General features: G+C 40.6%; 1 protein-coding gene across 1 annotated transcript in view; it reads left to right on the forward strand.

Moving 5' to 3' along the window:
• LOC126106534 (zinc finger protein 3 homolog) overlaps nucleotides 1–20748 on the forward strand; it is a 578052-nt gene that overhangs the window by 554928 nt on the left and 2376 nt on the right. The gene's annotated exons all lie outside the window — the stretch shown is intronic.

A 20748-nucleotide genomic window follows, 5' to 3' on the forward strand; every position in this document is an offset into this window, starting at 1 on the left:
TTTTAACACAGTTTTGTAAGACTTTAATACTGATTATACAGGGTGAAGAAAAAGTAGCGCACTCGGACTTCGCAGCACGACCCATCACTTACTGGCAATACAAAAATGCCTGTCACAAAATTTCATCGTGCACATATTTCGGCCAGTAAATGGACGTTAAACACTGGCAATCTGACAACACTGTAATCACATGTACGGCAAATACCTCTTTCAGCACGTTTTACAGTGCTCTGCATTTGGTGCAGTGGACAGCGTTTTGTTTTAGCATGTAGAAGGTCGATGGTTCGATTCTGAGATGAAGCTTATTTGTTTTTATTCGCTAAAAGTAGTTATACAGCGATTACAGTACGTCTTCTACAAAACATTTGTGCTTACATACTAAGAACACAGAAATCATTTTCATTGGACAGCTCTTAACGAAGATTTTTGAACGTCATGGGCACATATTGTTTCGTGCCACAGCATCCACCAGGTTCCATACCTGTTTTCGGTGTACCCTCCCGCAATGGTCCCATCGAAATTACACACATCAAAAAAAGTTTTGCATCACCACGGTTCCGAGAATTCCGGAACCTGTATAGACAATTGGAATAGAAATCAACATAAACATCATTTCCGCCCTTTTTGCCCTTTTTATTGCTCATGAAAACCACACATTGCATGTTGTACCACCATACAGCGAGACCTTAAGAGGTGGCAGTCCAGATTGCTGTACACACTGGTACCTCTAATACCCAGTAGCACGTCCTCTTGCATTGATGCATGCCTGTATTCTTTGTGGCATACTATCCACAAGTTCATAGGCACTATGGGTCCAGATTATCCCATTCCTCAACGGCGATTCCGGGTAGATCCCTCAGACTGGCTGGTGAGTCACGTCATCCATAAACAGCCCTTTTCAATCTATCCCAGGCATGTTCGATAGGGTTCATGTCTGTAGAACATGCTGGCCACTCTAGTCAAGCGATGTCGTTATCCTGAAGGAAGTCATTCACAAGATTTACGCCAGTATGCTGCCGACATCGTTGCACTATCGGTCGAAGGATGGCATTCACGTATCGTACAGCCATTACGGTGCCTTCCATGACCACCAGCGGCGTACGTCGGCCCCACATAATGCTACCCCCAAAACAGCAGGGAACCTCCATCTTGCTGCACTCTAAGGTGTTCAGCCTGACCGGGTTGCTTCCAGACACGTCTTGGACGATTGTCTGGTTGAAGACATATGTGACACTCAACGGTGAAGAGAAAGTGATGCCAGTCCTGAGCGGTTCATTCGGCATGTTGTTGGACCAATCTGTACCATGCTGCACGGTTCTGTGGTTGCAAAGATGATCCTCGCTAAGGACATCGGGAGTGAAGTTGCGCATCATGCAGCCTGTTGTGCACAGTTTGAGTCATAACACGGCATCCTGTGGCTGCACGAAAAGCATTATTCAGCATGGTGGCGTTGCTGTCAGGGTTCCTCCAACCCATAATCCGTAGGTAGTGGTAGTCCACTGCAGTAGTAGTAGCCCTTGGCCAGCCTGAGCGAGGCATGTCATTGACAGTTCTTGTCTCTCTGTATCTCCTCCATGTCCGAACAACATCGCTTTGGCTCACTCCGAGACGCCTGGACACTTCCCTTGTTGAGAGCCCTTCCTGGCACAAAGTAACAATGCGGACACGATCGAACCGCGGTATTGACCGTCTAGGCATAGTTGAATTACAGACATGAGCCGTGTACCTCTTTCCTGGCGGAATGACTGGAACTGATCGGCTGTCGGGCCCCGTTTGTCTAATAGGCGCTTGTCACGTATGGTTGTTTACATCTTTGGGCGGGTTTAGCGACATCTCTAAACAGTCAGAGGGACTGTGCTGTGATACAGTATCCACAGTCAACGTATATCTTCAGGAGTTCTGGGAACCGGGATGATGCAAAACTTTTTTTTATGTGTGTATTTGCAAATCGCGTTGCTAGCACTACTGGTGACATAAGGCCCTAACGAAATGTGATGGTCCTGAACGTGGGAAGAATATTAATGGTATTAATAGACGTGACAACTGGAGGAGGATACACACAAAACAAGTTTGGCATCTAGTAAACGCAGTGGCTTGAAACAATTCGTGTCCACGCCGTGCAAAAGGCTTCTTTAAAAGCTGACCAATGAAAACGATTGTACTTCCGTGTTCATTGTACATAACAGTAAATGTTTTGTAGAAGATCCACTGCAATCGCTGTGTGACGATTAAGAATGCAGATACCGTACCACGCAGACTACTTTTTACAAATAAAAACAAATAAGCCTCGATCCAGAAGCGAACCATCAACCTCCTACATGCCAACCCGAAACGTTATTCCCTTTTTTTTTATTTGGTTTATTCACACTAACGATATTACAGAGCGTGATCACATTAAAAATGTTACAACTCATACCATTAAAGTGGAAGTCCTTCGAGAGTAGCCAACAGCAGACTGACTATACTTTTTAATTATAGACTACATGACATTCATTGTTCATTCCATTATTTCATTTTAAAATCATAATCGCTGCAGACTTCTTCTTACAGACGAAAGCCATTGATCAGGTGGGTTTTGTATCTATGTAAAGTGTAGTCACAGCATCAGAAATCCCAGCTCAGTGACTGCTTCAAGTTGGTCTTCTCGAAGGGTAGTTTCTTGGTTTTCCGTTTCGTGTATCCATCCTCTGGTTTCCTGAGTTTGGATTTCTCTGTTTATCTTCTCTGCACCAACTGCACAGCACTACCGCTTATTCCTGACAGAGGTAGTTATTGAACACGTGATTACAGTGTTGCCAGACTGCCAGTCATTAACGTCCATTTACTGTCCGAAATATGCGCAGGACGATATTTTGTGAGAGAAGTTTTTGTGTTGCTAGTATGCGAGCAATCGCGCTGCGCAGTCGAAGTGCTCGAATTTTTCTTCACTCTGTGTAAGTTTTCAATAACAACTTTTTCCTCAATGAGTAGCATTAACGCCTGACGCCATGCGGTCGAGGTTACAAGTGCCTTGCATTGGCCACCGATTACACACGTACTTTGTAATGTGAACTGTACATCTATGAAAATAAAAGTAAGACACATGTAACAAACGCTAAATATCTCATGAAAATGTTTTCTACAAGTTGTAGATTGTTCCTGCAATAGACCAAAAATTGTTTCATTACCTACTTTGAAACAGATATATCAACGAATTGGTAGCACACCACTGCAGTGGTGTACACAGAATTATGATCATTATTGTTATTCGAATAGTCAGACACAAAGCGTTAACAGCCTGAAGTGTTGCAATGTCTGCCACTTCAGAAGTAAGGAGTCCAGCAATCAGGCGATCTAAAAACAGCAACGATAGTGCACACAATTTACATAGGTGGATTGTAATTTGGGATGCATGGTGTGGTCGAAGCAATTGCCACTAGGGAGAGGAGTAGTACAGAGAAAGCACGTCTGGATGGTTAGCTTGCGCAACTGCATTGTAGGTAGCATTGCTTCATCATTCATTACTGCACATACATACGCACACACACACACAAACTATACATCATTTAGCTTTCACCATTTTAGAAACAAATGTTTTCAAAGAAAATTCTTTTTTATTCTAAAGTTTGGACAGGCGTTAAATTTGAGATGACGGGGGAGGCGGTTGAGGGGTGGGAGTAGTCTGTAGGGGGGGGGGGCGTGGGCGGGGGATACTATACAGGATGTTACAAAAAGGTACGGCCAAACTTTCAGCAAACATTCTTCACATACAAAGAAAGAAAATATGTTATGTGGACATGTGTCCGGAAACGCTTACTTTCCATGTTAGAGCTCATTTTATTACTTCTCTCCAAATCACATTAATCATGGAATGGAAACACGCAGCAACAGAACGAACCAGCGTGACTTCAAACACTTTGTTACAGGAAATGTTCAAAATGTCTTCCGTTAGCGAGGATACATGCATCCACCCTCTGTCACATGGAATACCTGATGGGCTGATGCAGCCCTGGACAATGGCGTATTGTATCACAGCCGTCCACAATACGAGCACGAAGAGTCTCTACATTTGGTACCGGGGTTGCGTAGACAAGAGCTTTCAAATGCCCCCATAAATGAAAGTCAAGAGGGTTGAGGTCAGGAGAGCGTGGAGGCCATGGAATTGGTCCGCCTCTACCAATCCATCGGTCACCGAATCTGTTGTTGAGAAGCGTACGAACACTTCGACTGAAATGTGCAGGAGCTCCATCGCACATGAACCACATGTTGTGTCGTACTTGTAAAGGCGCATGTTCTAGCAGCACAGGTAGAGTATCCCGTATGAAATCACGATAACGTTCTCCATTGAGCGTAGGTGGACGAAACTAAAATGAGCTCTAACATGGAAATTAAGCGTTTCCGGACACATGTCCACATAACATCTTTTCATTATTTGTGTGTGAGGAATGTTTCCTGAAAGTTTGGCCGTACCTTTTTGTAACACCCTGTATAATATCTGATTGGATTCAGGGGTAGTGGTCTAAGAACAGTTGGGAGTCATTGTTCTAAAAGATGCAGTCAGCTCAACCCCATAACAGTGAACGAGGCAGCGGTGCAGATAATGCGCACCTCAGCTCCGAATAATCAACGAATCACAGGTGACAAATGACGATTCAAGAGATAGCTCCACCAAAGAAAACAAGAAACGGAGGACTTCTCATTACGGAGGTGATAAAAGTGCGCCCATCCTGGGAGAAAAAGTGAAGCAGGTTCGACAGAAATTACATGACACACTATCAGATAGCCAGGAAGACCGACAACAATTGTCAAGGAAATCATGGATGGCAGAACTGTCAGATGGGGAAAAGGAAAATTAGAGGAATCCACGAACACCATAATGATTCAAAGAGGTACAGCAAATATGAACAACCAACCTATGGAAGGGGAAAAGGAAATACGGAAAGGCAACCATCCATAGCCAAGGGACGATGATGAGGAAGGTGTTCTGGGTAAAGGATTCATGATAAATCCCAAAGCAAAGAATCCCAAATTGTAGGTGTAGAATACAGTGATAGCCTTCCTGACAGTCTCACTTCAAATAGCATGGACATGTCTGCAACACTACACAACTCACCTTGTCACGAAGAAATGGAAGAGGGTAAAGGGGCCTACACATATTCAATACTTATTGACAATACTAGTTTCTCAGTCCTTCAGTATACTGAAGCGCCCTCACAGTAACATTGACAAAAACTGTCAGTTGACATCGTAACATTACGAGGTTAGGATGGCGAACATCCAAAAGAAAGATGTGCTGTAATTACATTAGCTACAGTTTGCAAGCAATAAAGGCAACGGCCTTGCCGCAGTGGATACACCGGTTCCCGTGAGATTACCGAAGTTACGGCACTTGGATGGGTGACCCTCCAGGCCGCCTTGCACTGTTGCCATTTTCTGGGGTGCACTCAGCCTCATGATGCCAATTGAGAAGCTACTCGACTGAATAGTAGTGTCTTCGATCAAGAATACCATCATAACGACCGGGAGAGCGGTGTGTTGACCCCACGCCCCTCCTCTCCGCATCCTCCTCTGAGGATGACAATGTGGTTGGATGGTCCCGGGAGGCCACTCGTGGCCTGAAGACGGAGTGCTTTTGCAAGCGATAAAAAGCAATGAAAAAGTGGAAACTGGTCCGAGAGTGGTTGAAAAACAAAGAGCAACTGGTCACATGTTAATTTACTGACTGAAGTCAGAACCATGGACCCGAAAGATTTCATAAATTATTTTCCGATGAATCCTGAATTGTATGACAATTTATTGGTGTTGATACGAGATAAAATGTTGCTGTTGTTCAAATGTATGTGAAATCTTATGGGACTTAACTGTTAAGGTCATCAGTCCCTAAGCTTACACACTACTTAACCTAAATTATCCTAAGGACGAACACACACACCCATGCCCGAGGGAGGACTCGAACCTCCGCCAGGACTAGCTGCACAGTCCATGACTGCAGCGTTTTAGACCGCTCGGCTAATCCCGCGTGGCGTTGCTGCTGTTGTTGTTGTTGTGATCTTCAGTCTGAAGACTGGTTTGATGCAGCTCTCCATGCTACACTATCCTGTGCAAGCCTCTTCATCTCCAAGTAACTACTGCAACCTGGAACCTACATCCTTTCAAATATGCTCACTGTGTTCATCTCTTGTTTCCCTCTATGATTCCCCACCACCATGCTTCCCTCCACTACTAAATTGATAATCCCTTGATGTGTCAGAATATGTCCTACGAACTAATCCCTTCTTTTAGTCAGGTTGTACCACAAATTTCTCTTCTCGGCAATTCTATTCAGTACTTCCTCATTAGTTACATGATCTATCCCACCCAGTCTTCAGCAATCTTCCTTAGACCACATTTCAAAAGCTCCTATTCTCTTCTTGTCTAAACTGTTTATTGTCCTTGTTTCACTTCCGTACATGGCATACTTCATACAAATACTTTCAGAAAGGACAAGGCTTACCCGTTGGCTTCTTAACGATGACCAGTGGTGTAGCCAGTTCACTGGAAGAAATAAGCTGCATGACATCGAGTGACATCAAATGGTCTAATTCGGCCTTGACAGAGCCATACAGCGTGACAGTCACCTGTCACGCCTGAAAAAACTAGGGCAGGTGGACTCTTTCATGGTAACGTGGGCTAGAAAACCGGTAGCATAACCTAGCCCAGGGGGGAAAAAGACAAAAACTTGGAGCAGAGAGATTCCAGTTGTTGATGATCTGACACTAAATTTACCTTCCAGGCAATGGAGAAACCAAAAGCATTAAACACATCTAACCTGAAACGGTCTACAGTATGGGAATGATCCGCAATAAGGAAGGTGAGGGGACGAACAACAGGTTTGTAAGACACAGGAGTGGAGAACTGATCTAGGATCAATGTGCTGTTTATTGTAGCAAACCAACTTCTGTAAACTTGTGTGAGGGGAGGGGAGCCCAAGTCCATGTGCGTTTACTAAAATCACTGCAGCTCCTGTGTCCACTTGCGTTTTTAGCAGTTTATTAAACACGTGCAAGTCAATAAACAATTTTTGGGGGGAAACAGTCATTGTAGACACACAGTTTATGTCCATCAATACTACTGTGTCCACTACTTTTGAAAACAAGTTACAGACCGATGCAATGTGGCCTTTCTTTTGACACTGGTTGTAAGCTGCCCAATCCTTAGGACATGCTAGTCACTTGTGTTTGACGAAGCAGTACGAGCTAGACGGAAGGGGCATGCGGCGCTGCTGTGATGCAGTCTGTTGCTGCTGTGGCCATAACCAACGCTGCCCCCTGCAACGCTCAGTTGAAGGTTGTACTGCTGCAATTGCTTCCCCATCATCCTGAACACTTGCAGCATGCCTAACAAGGGTTGACTAAGCAGCTTCCTATACTTCTCCCAATGCAGCAATCTGATCGCCTGTGGTCAGTGACACTTCAAAAGACTGTGCCATATTGAGCACATCCGTAAGCTTTGGGTTCTCACATTGAAGTGCTTTTTTGCGGACTCCCCTACGTGGGGGCAGATGAATATCGTCACGCACCATGTGATCAACATAGGATTCGCGATGGGTACTAGTGACAAATTTACAATAGTGGTTCAACCTGAGTAACTCTGCAGCCCAGGCTTTGTAAGATTAGTTTTGGTATTTCTGAAAATATTAAATTCTACCCATGTTGCAATGACATGCGCTCTGTCACGGTGAAAGGTTGAGAAAAGCTTGCACATTTCATCAAATGATAAGCTGGCAAAAAAAAAAAAAAAAAAAAAAAAAAAAATGGAAATCTTGGTGAAACCGTGTCTCATACAAGTCCCAGTCCTCAGCCGATTGGTCATATGCTGGAAATGGTGATAGTTGCACTGACAGGAGAGTAACCTACTGCAAATATGCAAACGCCACTTGATTGAGAGTGGTGTCGAGAGCCTTCTGTTGTTCCGTGAAGCTTGTTGCTGGGCAATGAGATGTTGGAGTATTTCTTCCATCACGATGTTTGCGGGTTACTTGGCACTGACACAAACACACAGAGAAAATGTAACCCTCACATGTTGCCAAGTTTGTTATAGCAGGAACAAACACGATATGTGGAATGTAGTATTTTATAGAGCAAAATATAAGATACAGGTAGTTTGCAGCACTGAGCATATTGACTGGACAACAATTATACAATTTACAGAGTAGGCTGAGCATTCATTTGTGAGCACTTAAATAATGCTGTTACCTTGGCGTACGCTGGGGTGCTGACCCAGGTGGCCTCTATAAGTGGGCCTGTCAACTACGAGCAATATTCAGAAAGTAAGTTCAGATCTGTCAAGAAATGGAAACCACTATGAAAATCTAATAAAGATTTGTACATACGTGTTCGACAGTGACTCTAGTATGCCTGTAGGTTGCATCACTTCACTGTTTTCAGTTCTGAGTGCATGGTCAGCACATAATGATGCATAGAAAATAGTGTCTCCCACCAAGTATGAGGTCCTGGTGAGAGATTTCACCTGATGTTATGCAGCCCACATTACAGAACTGTCATATGGTTCCTACTTTGGGACAATTCTCAGTTGCAATCTGGAGGGGCAATGAAGTGTTCGATCACCTGCAGTACAGACCGTAATTGGCTCCCTCTGTGTTTCATATCTGCTCACATTAACTACTGCCTATGAAGACAACATTTTCGCTCAAATAATGAGCAATAGATTAGCATAGAGGATTAGCGGGAAGCTCAGTCGGCTGCCTTCTTTGAGTAGGGCATTGGAAAGTTGGTACAATGCTAAGGCAAATGTCAAAATGGGAGTGGTGACTATGTAGAGCAGTGGCTGGAAGCTGTAGCTAACTGTTGCAGATAAAATATTTCTGATTTTCAAAGTGGGTTCCATTTCGCGATCAATCGGAAATTATTTCCCGAACAGCCCTAGCATATGGATGTAGGTGCTCTGAAATCACCACGTCGTTAGTAAAGATACAGTCTTAGAGAAAACAAATTGAATGGCGGCCAGCCACTGCAGATACTATGTCCGAGGCATTCACTTCAGGTGGTCAGTAAAGTATCTCACCCCTCAGAATTCTAAATCCGACAGTATGAATGATCTGACAACACTGTATAATGCGGAAATGTCTGGAGGAAGTATTGTCCTTTCGTTGAGCATGTGCAAGGCTTTAACTGTTCGTGGTGTGGTGGTAAACATAAAGTAGTGTAGCCCCTAAGTCGCAACATCGAATCCTCTCATTCCAGTCATTCTTTCTTCTTCTTTTTATCTGCATGTAGGTTACATATTGGATTTTGCATTCTCGAAACTTTTGAACAGTTTTCAAGAGTTGTAAAATAGAATCTCAAGTGGAAAAAGTCTATCATTTGCAACATACTGCCGGTCGATGTGGCCGAGAGGCTCTAGGCGCTACAGTCTGGAACAACGCAGGTTCGAATCCTGCCTCGGGCATGGATGTGTGTGATATCCTTAGGTTAGTTAGGTTTAAGTAGTTCTAAGTTCTAGGGGACTGATGACCTCAGAAGTTAAGTCTCATAGTGCTCAGAGCCATTTGAACTATTTTTTGCAACGTACTGTTTACTCTGGGTTTAACAGATGTTTGAAGGAAGCAAGCCAGGGTAGAACACCTGCGCTGTGTGAGGAATGAGAGCTTGTAGGCAAAGCATATTAGCAAAGGATTTTCCTGTTTCAAGAAACATTGTTATACGTGATGAACTGCAAACATTTAACCGTACCACGCTACTTGCATTCAACAGAAAAGGTTCAGAAGTCGAGTGTAGAAGTACAACAGGCTGTAACGGAAAGCAACAAAAACCAAAGGGGTGACTATTACTCCATTTTCGCCTGAACGTCATTTTTCCTATGCACTATTGTTACTGGTGTCTAGTTATGACGTCTTTATGTCAACTTCTTAAAAGAAAATTGGCAGTTTAGCCCTGAAAAAAGACATTTCCTCAAGCAAAGGGCAGTAACTTTATGGTGAAAGTGTATGTAAATAAAACAGAAAACCCTGTCACATGAGTGTGCCTATTACAGCACGAGTGGATAAGACATTAGGCATTCTGGACTTCGAAACGGTATGGTTTATTTGCTGTCCTATGTCAAACTGAAACTTTGGCTCCGACTGCCTGTCGCTCTGTTACAAAATAGCTAAAATAATCTGGCCTTCAACAAGGCTGGAACCATGACGAAAAGCAGCCATTGCTTCAGAAGCAAACACATTACCTCAGTATCACTGAAGCACTGCTGTGGTTGTCTCTTCCTTATTGTCTGGTGGTGGCTAGAACTAATAAACTGCTATGTAAAAGACAAGATTAGTTACAATTTCTGCGTGGAATTATCACCCTGGACTCAAAATCATAAAGAGATACATCAATGTCACACCTTTAAAGAAAATAACTCAGATTATTCAATCAGACAGACAAGGAAATATCAAGTGAAGTTCTAAGCAAAGAAGGGAAAGCAGAAAGGTGGAAGGAGTATATAGAGAGTCTATACAAGAGCGATGTACTTGAGGACAATATTATGGAAATGGAAGAGGATGTAGATGAAGATGAAAAGAGAGATATGATACTGCGAAAAGAGTTTGACAGAGCACTGAAAGACCTGAGGCGAAACAAGGCCCCGGGAGTAGACAACATTCCATTAGAACTACTGACGGCCTTGGGAGAGCCAGTCCTGACAAAACTCTACCATCTGGTGAGCAAGATGTATGAGACAGGCGAAATACCCTAAACCAGATGGCAGTTGTAAGAGTCGAGGAACATGAAGTGGAGGCAGCGGTTGGGAAGGGAGTGAGACAGGGTTGTAGCCTGTCCCTGATGTTATTCAATCTTTATATTGAGCAAGCAGTAAAGGAAACAAAAGAAAAATCCGGAGTAGGTATTAAAATCCATGGAGAAGAAATAAAAAGTTTGAGGTTCGCCGCTGACATTGTAATTCTGTCAGAGACAGCAAAGGACTTGGAAGAGCAGTTGAACGGAATGGACAGTGTCTTGAAAGGATGGTATAAGATGAACATCAACAAACGCAAAACAAGGATAATGGACTGTAGTCGAATTAAGTCAGGTGATGCTGAGGGAATTAGATTAGGAAGTGAGACACTTAAGGTAGTAAAGGAGTTTTGCTATTTGGGGAGCAAAATAAGTGATGATGGTCGAAGTAGAGAGGATATAAAATGTAGACTGGCAATGGCAAGGAAAGCGTTTCTGAAGAAGATAAATTTGTTAACATCGAGTATAGATTTAAGTGTCAGGAAGTCATTTATGAAAGTATTTGTATGGAGTGTAGCCATGTATGGAAGTGAAACATGGACGATAAATAGTTTGGATAAGAACAGAATAGAGGCTTTTGAAATGTGGTGCTACAGAAGAATGCTGAAGATTAGATGGGTAGATCACATAACTAATAAGGAGGTATTGAACAGAATTGGGGAGACGAGGAGTTTGTGGCACAACTTAACAAGAAGAAGGGACTGGTTGGTAGGACATGTTCTGAGGCATCAAGGGAACACAAATTTAGCATTGGAGGGCAATGTGGAGGGTAAAAATCGTAGAGGGAGACCAAGAGATGAATACACTAACCAGATTCAGTAGGATATAGGTTGCAGTAAGTACTGGGAGATGAAGAGGCTTGTACAGGATAGAGTAGCATGGAGAGCTGCATCAAACCAGTCTCAGGACTGAAGACAACAACAACAACAACAGGAAGTAACTCAGCAGTCAGACCATTGCCAAATGTATTCTACATTGTTTCAGTTGTACTATGAGTAGGAAGAATTCATTTCACCAGATGGTGTAAGCCTGGTGTAAGGTGAGCACATCTTGTGTATGAAAAAAAAGGTGCAGGAGGGCCTGAATACCAACTGTATATGTCAATGGATTTTATTTGTGTTTATGAACTACAGTGCTGTTATTAATAATACTCAGATGCTCTGACTGCAGATAAAGATTATAAATCACTGTCACATTATTTCCGTTTTTCTGTCATAAGCACATTGGAAACCAAAAAGCTAGTTCACCAAATGTGATCCGCACGTCTGAAGTGTCTTGAGTGGTTACACTGTATACATTATAAGAAAGCAACACATCTTTTGATCGTTACAGACTTTGAAAATGTCTTTCTCAAGAATCCTGTAACTGGCACTGTGCACAAAACAGAGCAACACAAATGAAAGGACAGCTCAGCTCAGCTTTCACCACAAAACGTGAACATCCTAGGAGAGGCTTTGTAAGCTATGAATAATATTGCATTCCAAATCAAGAGTTAGCTGAAAAGCATGCTCAAAAAACTGTGTAAAAATTGACAGTAGCGAATATGTGCTGCTGCTAACGTGAATGGAGAACCAGTTGTCACCAAGGAATAAAGAACAAAAAATGCAGACAGTAATGTCTGGAATAAGTCATCCTTGAGCAAAACTGCCATTAAGCCTATGATTACTGAGAAATGACAAGTGTCTGCTCAGAATGATTACAGTATAACCACTATTGATGTTCTGTCAGTAAAGGCGAGGAGCATCTGTGGTGAAGAGCTTTTCAACTTGCATTATGCTTAACACAGAGACATACCAAGATAACATTATGTTCACCATGATGAGCATTGTGCTGATTTTTTTCTATGCAGTGATCCATAGTCAGTGCATGGTGTTAGTTTACAAACAATGACTTTATCATGTCACAGTAGTCCAGTGAGAATTATCAGGATGTAATATGATAGTACAGCTGGAAGACTGTTCTAACACTTGCAGATGCAATGTATAAGCAGCTGATTCATGACGCTAAACTACCACTATGTCAGATTGTAGCTTAGACTTTATTTTCTACTCATGAAAGAGTTTCTCAGTGGCAGGTGAATAGCATCTGCACCCTAGTATCCACACATAACACAGATCCATAATATGCATGTTAATGGCAACGAAATGTCTCATGCTTGCATCTTTCTGGCAGTTTTTTTCTTTCTTTTTTTCCTTTTTTCTTTTTTTGCACTAGACTGTCACTATGTTTTGGAAGTGATAAACAATTGTTATAGTCTGCCACACCATAATTCACACCCATTCCCTGCCTGCCCAACCACAACAGCAACTGTGGATGTTTCTTAAAATATGACACTGGGTGCAGTTTCATGCCTACCTTATTGGCTTCTTGATGTCAGCCTCTTTGTGTGGTTATCCTGCTGCTACACTTAAGTCGAATACATAAAGTGAGTACTGATACTATATTGTGGCCGACACCCAATGTCTCCATTTTTCCAGCTCCACCATTCAAAATGCAGTGAAAATGAGCAACATAAATGCACCTATGACTGATAAGCAATATTATAGTAGTAACTGGCAAAGCATGGAAAACTCCATCAGTCATTTGATGATTATGAACTTAAGTGTGTCACAGGATTCCTTTAGTTGATTTCATTGCAGTTGGTTTCAATTAAAATAGAGGAAGAGGAAAAACATCTGACTTTAAACATATGTTTGTAGTGGATTCTGAATGTATGGCTACAGTTGCAGCAATACACAGCTAATGAGGTGTAGTCGAGAACGTGAACATTCTATCATTGCTTTAGTGCAGGCTAAGGCAGAAAATAGCTGTTATAATTATTTATTTTATGTTTAATTAACGTATTGCACCCGATTTCAAGCATATTTAGCTCATCATCAGGTGTTTATGCTTACTGAAGATTATGACCCAAAGATAAATTGTCTTAGCATAGAACTGTTTTGTTCACTGTTCGCTGCTGAACTGGCTCCTTTGTATAAGAAGAGTAAAAGAATGGACCTACAGAATTACAGATCAATGTCCTTAACATTGGTTTCCTGCAGTATCCTTAAACATATACCCAGTTCAAATAGAATAAATTTCCTTGAGACAGAAGAGCTCCTGTCCACGAATCACCATTGTGTTAGAAAGCATCCCTCATGCAAAACTCAGCTTAACCTTTTCTCAAATGATATCCAATGAACTAAGGATGAAAGGTAACATGAAGATTCCTATTATTAGATTACAGAAAAGCATTTGACATGGTGCCCCAACGCAGACTGTTAATGTAGGTACAAGCATATGGAATACGTTCTCAGTTATGAGAGTGTTTTAAAGACTTCTGAAGTAACAGAATGCAGTTTGTTGTCCTCGACCACAAGTGTTTGTCACAGGCAAGGATACCACCAGGAGTGCCTCAGAAAAATGTGATAGGACCTCTACTATTTTCTATATACATAAATGATCTGGCAGACAGGATGAGCAGTGATCAGTGGCTGTTTGCTGATGATGTTGTGGCTTAAGGGAAGGTGTCATCATTGAGTGAATGAAGGAGGATTCAGGATGACTAACATCAAATTTCTAGTTTGTGTGATGAATGGTCGATAGCTCTAAATGTAGAAAAAATGTAAGCTAACAGAGATGAGGAGGGAAAAAAACCCCATAATGTTCAAATACTGCATTAATAGTGTGCTGATTGACACAGTCACATTGATTAAACATCAAGGCATAATGCTGCAAAGTGATATGAAGTAGAACAAGAATGTAAGAATTGTAGTGGAAAGATAAATGGCCGAATTCATTTTACTGGGAGAACTTTAGGAAAGTGTGGTTCATCTGGAAAGGATACCATATAGAGGGCACTAGTATGACCCATTCCTGAATACTGCTTGAGCATTTCAGGTTTGCAGCGGGTCAGATTAAAGGAAGGTATCAAAGCAATTCGAGGGAAAGCTGCTAAATTTGTTGCTGGTAGGTTCAAACAACATTCAAATATTGTGAAGACACTTCAGGAACTCAAATGGGAATCCCTGGGGATTGACTTCCTGAAGCATCTCCATGTTACTTGAGAGAAGTTGAAATTGTGGTTTATATTCTCATAATAGCAACAGCATTCCAGATGTAGTGCAAGTTGAAGCAGAGTGTAACAAGAAAACAGTGTCAAGGGCATAAGGTGTAGCAAGAACTACATTAACATATTCCACAAAAGACACAAAAACATGACATTGGTTGTGTCCATGTGCAAGACATGGGTCATGTTATTGTTGGAAGTGTAACAAAAACTCTTAACTTTGTAAAAGACTAATGGATGTTACAAAAAGTGATAAAAGCAAGAAATATAATGCAAAAAATGATAAGGAAGGTTATTCAATGAAAATATTTACAAAGAATAACTATTTTACATGAAGAATTACTGTAAAATTGTACCATTGGCCCTGGCAACAAGACAAATAACTGGTTAAAGGGAGAAAATGCATGTGTTAGTGCACATGCTAAAAGGTTATCTTTACAATAAAATGTGTTGCTGCTGAAATGCAATTAAGTCACAGCACTGAATTCAACAAAGAAGGTTTTTAAAGGCAGTGAAATGGAAGATTCATGCCAGTTGCTTTGGTCGACAGTGATAACAGCAGTGGGCAACCGGCAGCTATGCAACGATTTCAGGTGTGAGAGAGAGCTGCGTAACCAACTCATGGTATCAAAGAATTCTGGCAGAGCCGTGCAGGCCACATTATGACGTTGATTATTGCACAGCACTGCAGGGTGAGTTTTATTTGCTCCAGGAAACTTTTACTCTCTCTCATCTAATTTTGTGTGTTGAGGGATGACTGGGCAGATTTTTGTAGTGATTTCCTAGGAATGTGCTAATGACAGTTGTGAATTATAGAAGTAGTATTCAACTATTAGGATTTAAACTGTATGTCACTATTAACAAGAAAAACAGGGGAAACTTTAAGGGCTATTGCTGACCTAAATGTTAATGTAAATGCACAAGACATTGAGTTTGAGAATACTCTTATGAGACAATTTCTGAGTTAAATGTCAAATTAGACACAAATAATGCCAAAATAGACCTACAAACCAATAAGTTGAAGGAACATATTGCTGACTCACATCATAAATAGTTTCTTATAAATGGAAAAATATTAGAACTGGAATCAATTAAGTTTAAAAGATAAATTAAATTCTGACAAAAGTAAGTGGTGTGATCTAGTAAGGGATGAGGCAAATAAACAATTGAAAGATGTAACAGCTGATATAGAAGAAATTAAGAAGTTTACTGAAAAAGAATTTGCTGAGGGACATAAACAAATTCCAGACAATACAGAAAGGCTCAGTGTTTTCGACAAGATAAAGACTCAGATTAAGTAGGTATCCCAGGTTTCATTTTCATAACATTGAAGGATTGTGTAAATCATTTGACTGAACAAAAAGTACATGAAAAGACAGAACCATTAGTCAGCACACCTCATCCATGAGTAGATCCAAAAAGAGGCAGAATCTCAAAAACTAAGAAAGGAGTTAAGAGAAAGGAATGTACTAAAATAGTGTTTTTTCAGTACAGTTTTATTTAGAATCAGGAGTTAATATAAATAAACAATTTGCTCAATTTAAAAAAAAAAGATGATCATTCTACATATTTCTTAAGAGCATTTTCAGAGTCACACACATGGAGATGCTTCAAAAAAAGATAGATTTTGTTCTAAACTATCCAGAAGAGGAGACTACAAAGTGTAGTACAGGATATTCTGAATAATTCACTTTGTGGAATGATTTCTGTGACAAGTTTAAAAAGAAATATTGGTCATCAAACACACAAAAAAGTTAGCACATGAGTAGTTAATCCACATTATTATAATAGTGGTTGAGAGAGTTACAAGTGTATAGAATGGTCAAAATATCTATTCAACCCCATTGAGGATACTCATTTAGTTCAGGTATTAGCTCATTTTCTACATTACCAAGTGCAAAAAGACACATGGTATCATGGGTGTGCAAATGATAATGAATTACTAAGTTTTATAGAAGTCCTAGATACCTTAAATAGAGAGTGAGCACAAGCATTCATCAGGTAATGGAAATTAATATTCTACATGATTTAAACTTAAAAGTGAGACTAAACAGGCTGGAGTTAAGAAACAAAATAATAGTCTGGAGTTAAGAAACAAAATAACAATAAATACCAAACATTTTGTTCAAGCATTATAAAGAATGAATATTCAAATTGACTGCCAAAGAGGTCTTTTCTGAAGCAGTTGTCAGAAAACAATCCACATTCTGGAATAGGTGCCAAGTTCCAGGATACACCAATGGAACTACAGGCCCTTGTACAGGAAAAGTAGTAGCATTCACTGTCTAATATCTGCTCATGAGTGGTTTATTGGGGAACAGAGGATGGAGCCGAAAAGGGACAGGTGAGACCTATTGTGGCTGGTGAAATTTTGGTTACTAGATATTTATATGATTAGGTGTTTAGATTCTGGCAGAAAAATGTCTTTTATATCTCAAGAAAGGAAAACTCAGCCATAAATTCAATCTGTATTTTTTCTGCAGATCTAGATTTCAGCTACTGAATATCTATCTTCAGTGCATTTAAATAGTCATATAGACTCATCAAGCTTGTGACACCATGTTACTATATGATTTTAAGACTACTGGATTGGTGCATAAGTTCATAGCATTATCACGTTAAGTTTAATGAACACAACAGACACATGTAACAGAGAATTTAGTCATCAATAATGTGTTCTACTTCAATATTTACGACAGTCTGCCAATGCTTGGGCAGCTTTTTGATTCTGCGACTAAGGAAATCACATGGTTTTAAGACAATTAACTCATTGAGCCATGTTCGGAGCGCATTTTCACCTGGGAAGTAAGTTCCTTGAAGGTTGGTTGATAGAAATCAGAAAAGATGAAAATCTAAGGGTGCAAGATCAATTAAATAAGGTAGTGTTTTTTTGTCAGTCTAGCAGAATGCGGGCAGGCATCACTTCACACCATGTTCCTGGTTGTTCTTGGAGGGCATCTGCAAGATGTCTCAGTTGTTGACAGTAAATATCAGCAGCGATCATTACACTTCAGGGAAGCATTTCATAATACACCATACTGTTACTATTTCACCAGATCTTTAACATTATCTTTTGTGGATGCATGCAGATCTTTCTACACGGAATTGCTACTTTTTTGTGGGATCAACCATTCTGTCCGCCGCTCGTGGTCTCGCGGTAGCGTTCTCGCTTCCCGAGCACGGGGTCCCGGGTTCGATTCCCGGCGGGGTCATGGATTTTCACCTGCCTCGAGATGACTGGGTGTTTGTGTTGTCCTCATCATTTCATCATCATCCAGGAAAGTGGCGAAATTGGACTGAGCAAAGATTGGGTAATTGTACGGGCGCTGATAACCACGCAGTTGAGCGCCCCACAAACCAAACATCATCATCATCAACCATTCCTTTCTTTTCCTTATGTTAGCATAAAAACACCAATTCTCATCAGCATTAATGATAGAGGTCCATGCTGTTCATGAGCCAATTGATGAGCAAGCAGAGATGCATATGTGGCAACCTGCTGATTTTTGTGATTTTGGTTTAGACCTTGTGGTTCCCATGTGAATGATTTTTTAACCTTCCCCATTGCATGCAAATGTTGTATGATGGTCAAATGATCACATTACATCACATTTACCAGTTATTGAGTATGCTGACATGGATCATTGTGAATTAACGCATTTAAATGATCTTCATCAAACCCCAAAGGTCTTCCTGAATGTGGAGAGTAACTGATGTCAAAATGATCCTCCTTAAAATGAGCAAACCATTTTCTTGTTGTGCTCAGTTCATTTTCATTGTCAATATACATGGTGCAAATGTTTTTTGGCTGACTTAGTTGCAGTCACCTCTCTATTGAACTCAAGCAGAAGAATATGTCGGAAATCTTCAGATTTCTCCACATGCCACTATTTTGTAGCGCCCACAGCTTCACTCACTATCTCAAAATGACAATATGTAAACTCAGATAGCAACAGTGAACTACAAACATAAAATTACATTTGGTAAATAAACCCATAGCAACTAGAATACCAAAATGCAAAACAAAAACAATACAAACTTATGCTCCAACCTAATATATAGACAGATGCTAACTCTGGCCATGTACGTCTTAAAGTCAAAGAATAACATGTGTTGTCACAAGTGTGATGATTCTATTGGATTCAGTTTAAACACACACACAATATAAGCTATTCAGGAGCTGAAATCTAGATTTGCTATAAAAATACAGATTGTATTTGCAATTGACTGCTGAATTCTTTTTCCTGTTTTGAAATAGACTACAGTTGCCATGGAAAATGTTCCAATCGAATCAAACTTGGTTATCTTTAATAGCACAAGAATTTAGAGAGCAGTAAGGAATAAATTTTACATCTTGTACTAGCGCAAACAGACGGAACAAGAATTAGTGAAAAGCATCTGATTGAAATTGTAAGACTCAAGTATTTTAACTGATAAATGAAAGTATCAATTAGGCACTATCTTTTAAAAGAAAGAGAAAATATTTTCAGGTAATGGGATGGATTTGTAAGTTTAAATGGAAGGAAAATAAACCTTTCTTCCATGAAGCTTATCCACATCTGTCAAACGCTATCTGGTGGAGTGGCAGGGAATAGATTCCAACAGACACAGTGTCAGGAGGTTGTGGAGCAGGGAGGTGGGGAAAGGAACAAAAAATGAGAGGAGCAGAGTAGCGGGGCAAGGCAGGTGGACGCATTGGCAGAGGGCTGCAAATAAACATGGGAAATGAGACTGTGGAAGAGATGATAGGACATAGGGGTTGGAAACTGTAGGCTGGAGGGTGTGGGGACAGTATGTTACTGTAGGTTGAGGCCAGTGTGAATGACGTGTGTGTGTGTGTGTGTGTGTGTCTTTACTGACAAACAAAGGCTGTGGCCGAAAGCTACATATGAGTGCCTCAATTGTGCCTGTCTGCAGCTTGATGTGTCTTCTTTATGGTAAGTAGCAAATGATCTTTTCCTACATTGTTGATATTCCTACCTGGAGTTTCCATTGTTTGATTATCCATACCTATGAGTCTTCAGAAATAATTCAGAAGATGATTGATAATAATATTATGAAAGGTAGTATTAGTGTCTGTAGTAACTCATTATCGGTAGTTAAGAAACCTGCAGGTGGTGTTTGTTAGGTTTAGGATGCCAGAAAACTGAATATACATACATATACCTGTGCCAGAAAACTGAATATACATATATATACCTGGTGGCCTAAAACAGTTTGAAAATCTTGTAAGGGTGTTGCAGGCCAGGTTTTGCTGAGAAATAATTGTTAATAAGAAAATTCAGTACACTACACTCTTCCCGATTTAATTAGGTCACTGTGTATGCAAATTCAAGCTAAATGTGCTAAAATGTGGTAATGCACAGATATCTGTGGGTCCATGAGTTACACTTGTTCAAATCCTCATTAACAGTTAAAAATGTGCCATTTGTGAAAGTGATAAACTTAAGTTAGGTGACCAAGAGCTACATTTGTTTGGTCTGAAGAAACCAAATGAGAAACATGTTTGGCGACAAGTCTCTGGCAGGCTACATGAATTTGTGCTTGCAATAACCTGCTAACTTCAATGCTAATTAAACCATAAATGGCACAACTGAACAATAATTTCTCACCAGAATCTACCCTGTAACACCCTTACAATCTTTTCAGAATGTTTTGACCACCCTGTAGGTACGAAAGTGGGAGATGCATAACTGTAGAAGAGTTATTATCTAAATTTGAGGAAGCAGGTTCTTTGACTCAATGGACCTAATGTTTAGATATTGGTATGTTCCATTAACTGAAGAATAGATACCATGTACGGCCTTCTTGTTCAAAGGTGAATCTTACCAATTTAAGGTATTATCTTTCAGATTGAGCATCTCAGTGGCAGTTTTTATTCAAGCTTTAGAGAAATTTTTGGACATTGAATTCGTATGAGATCTAATTGTGCATGTAGGTGATTTACTTCTG

The sequence above is a fragment of the Schistocerca cancellata genome, chromosome 10 (assembly GCF_023864275.1).
Source record: "Schistocerca cancellata isolate TAMUIC-IGC-003103 chromosome 10, iqSchCanc2.1, whole genome shotgun sequence".
Classification (NCBI taxonomy): domain Eukaryota; kingdom Metazoa; phylum Arthropoda; class Insecta; order Orthoptera; family Acrididae; genus Schistocerca; species Schistocerca cancellata.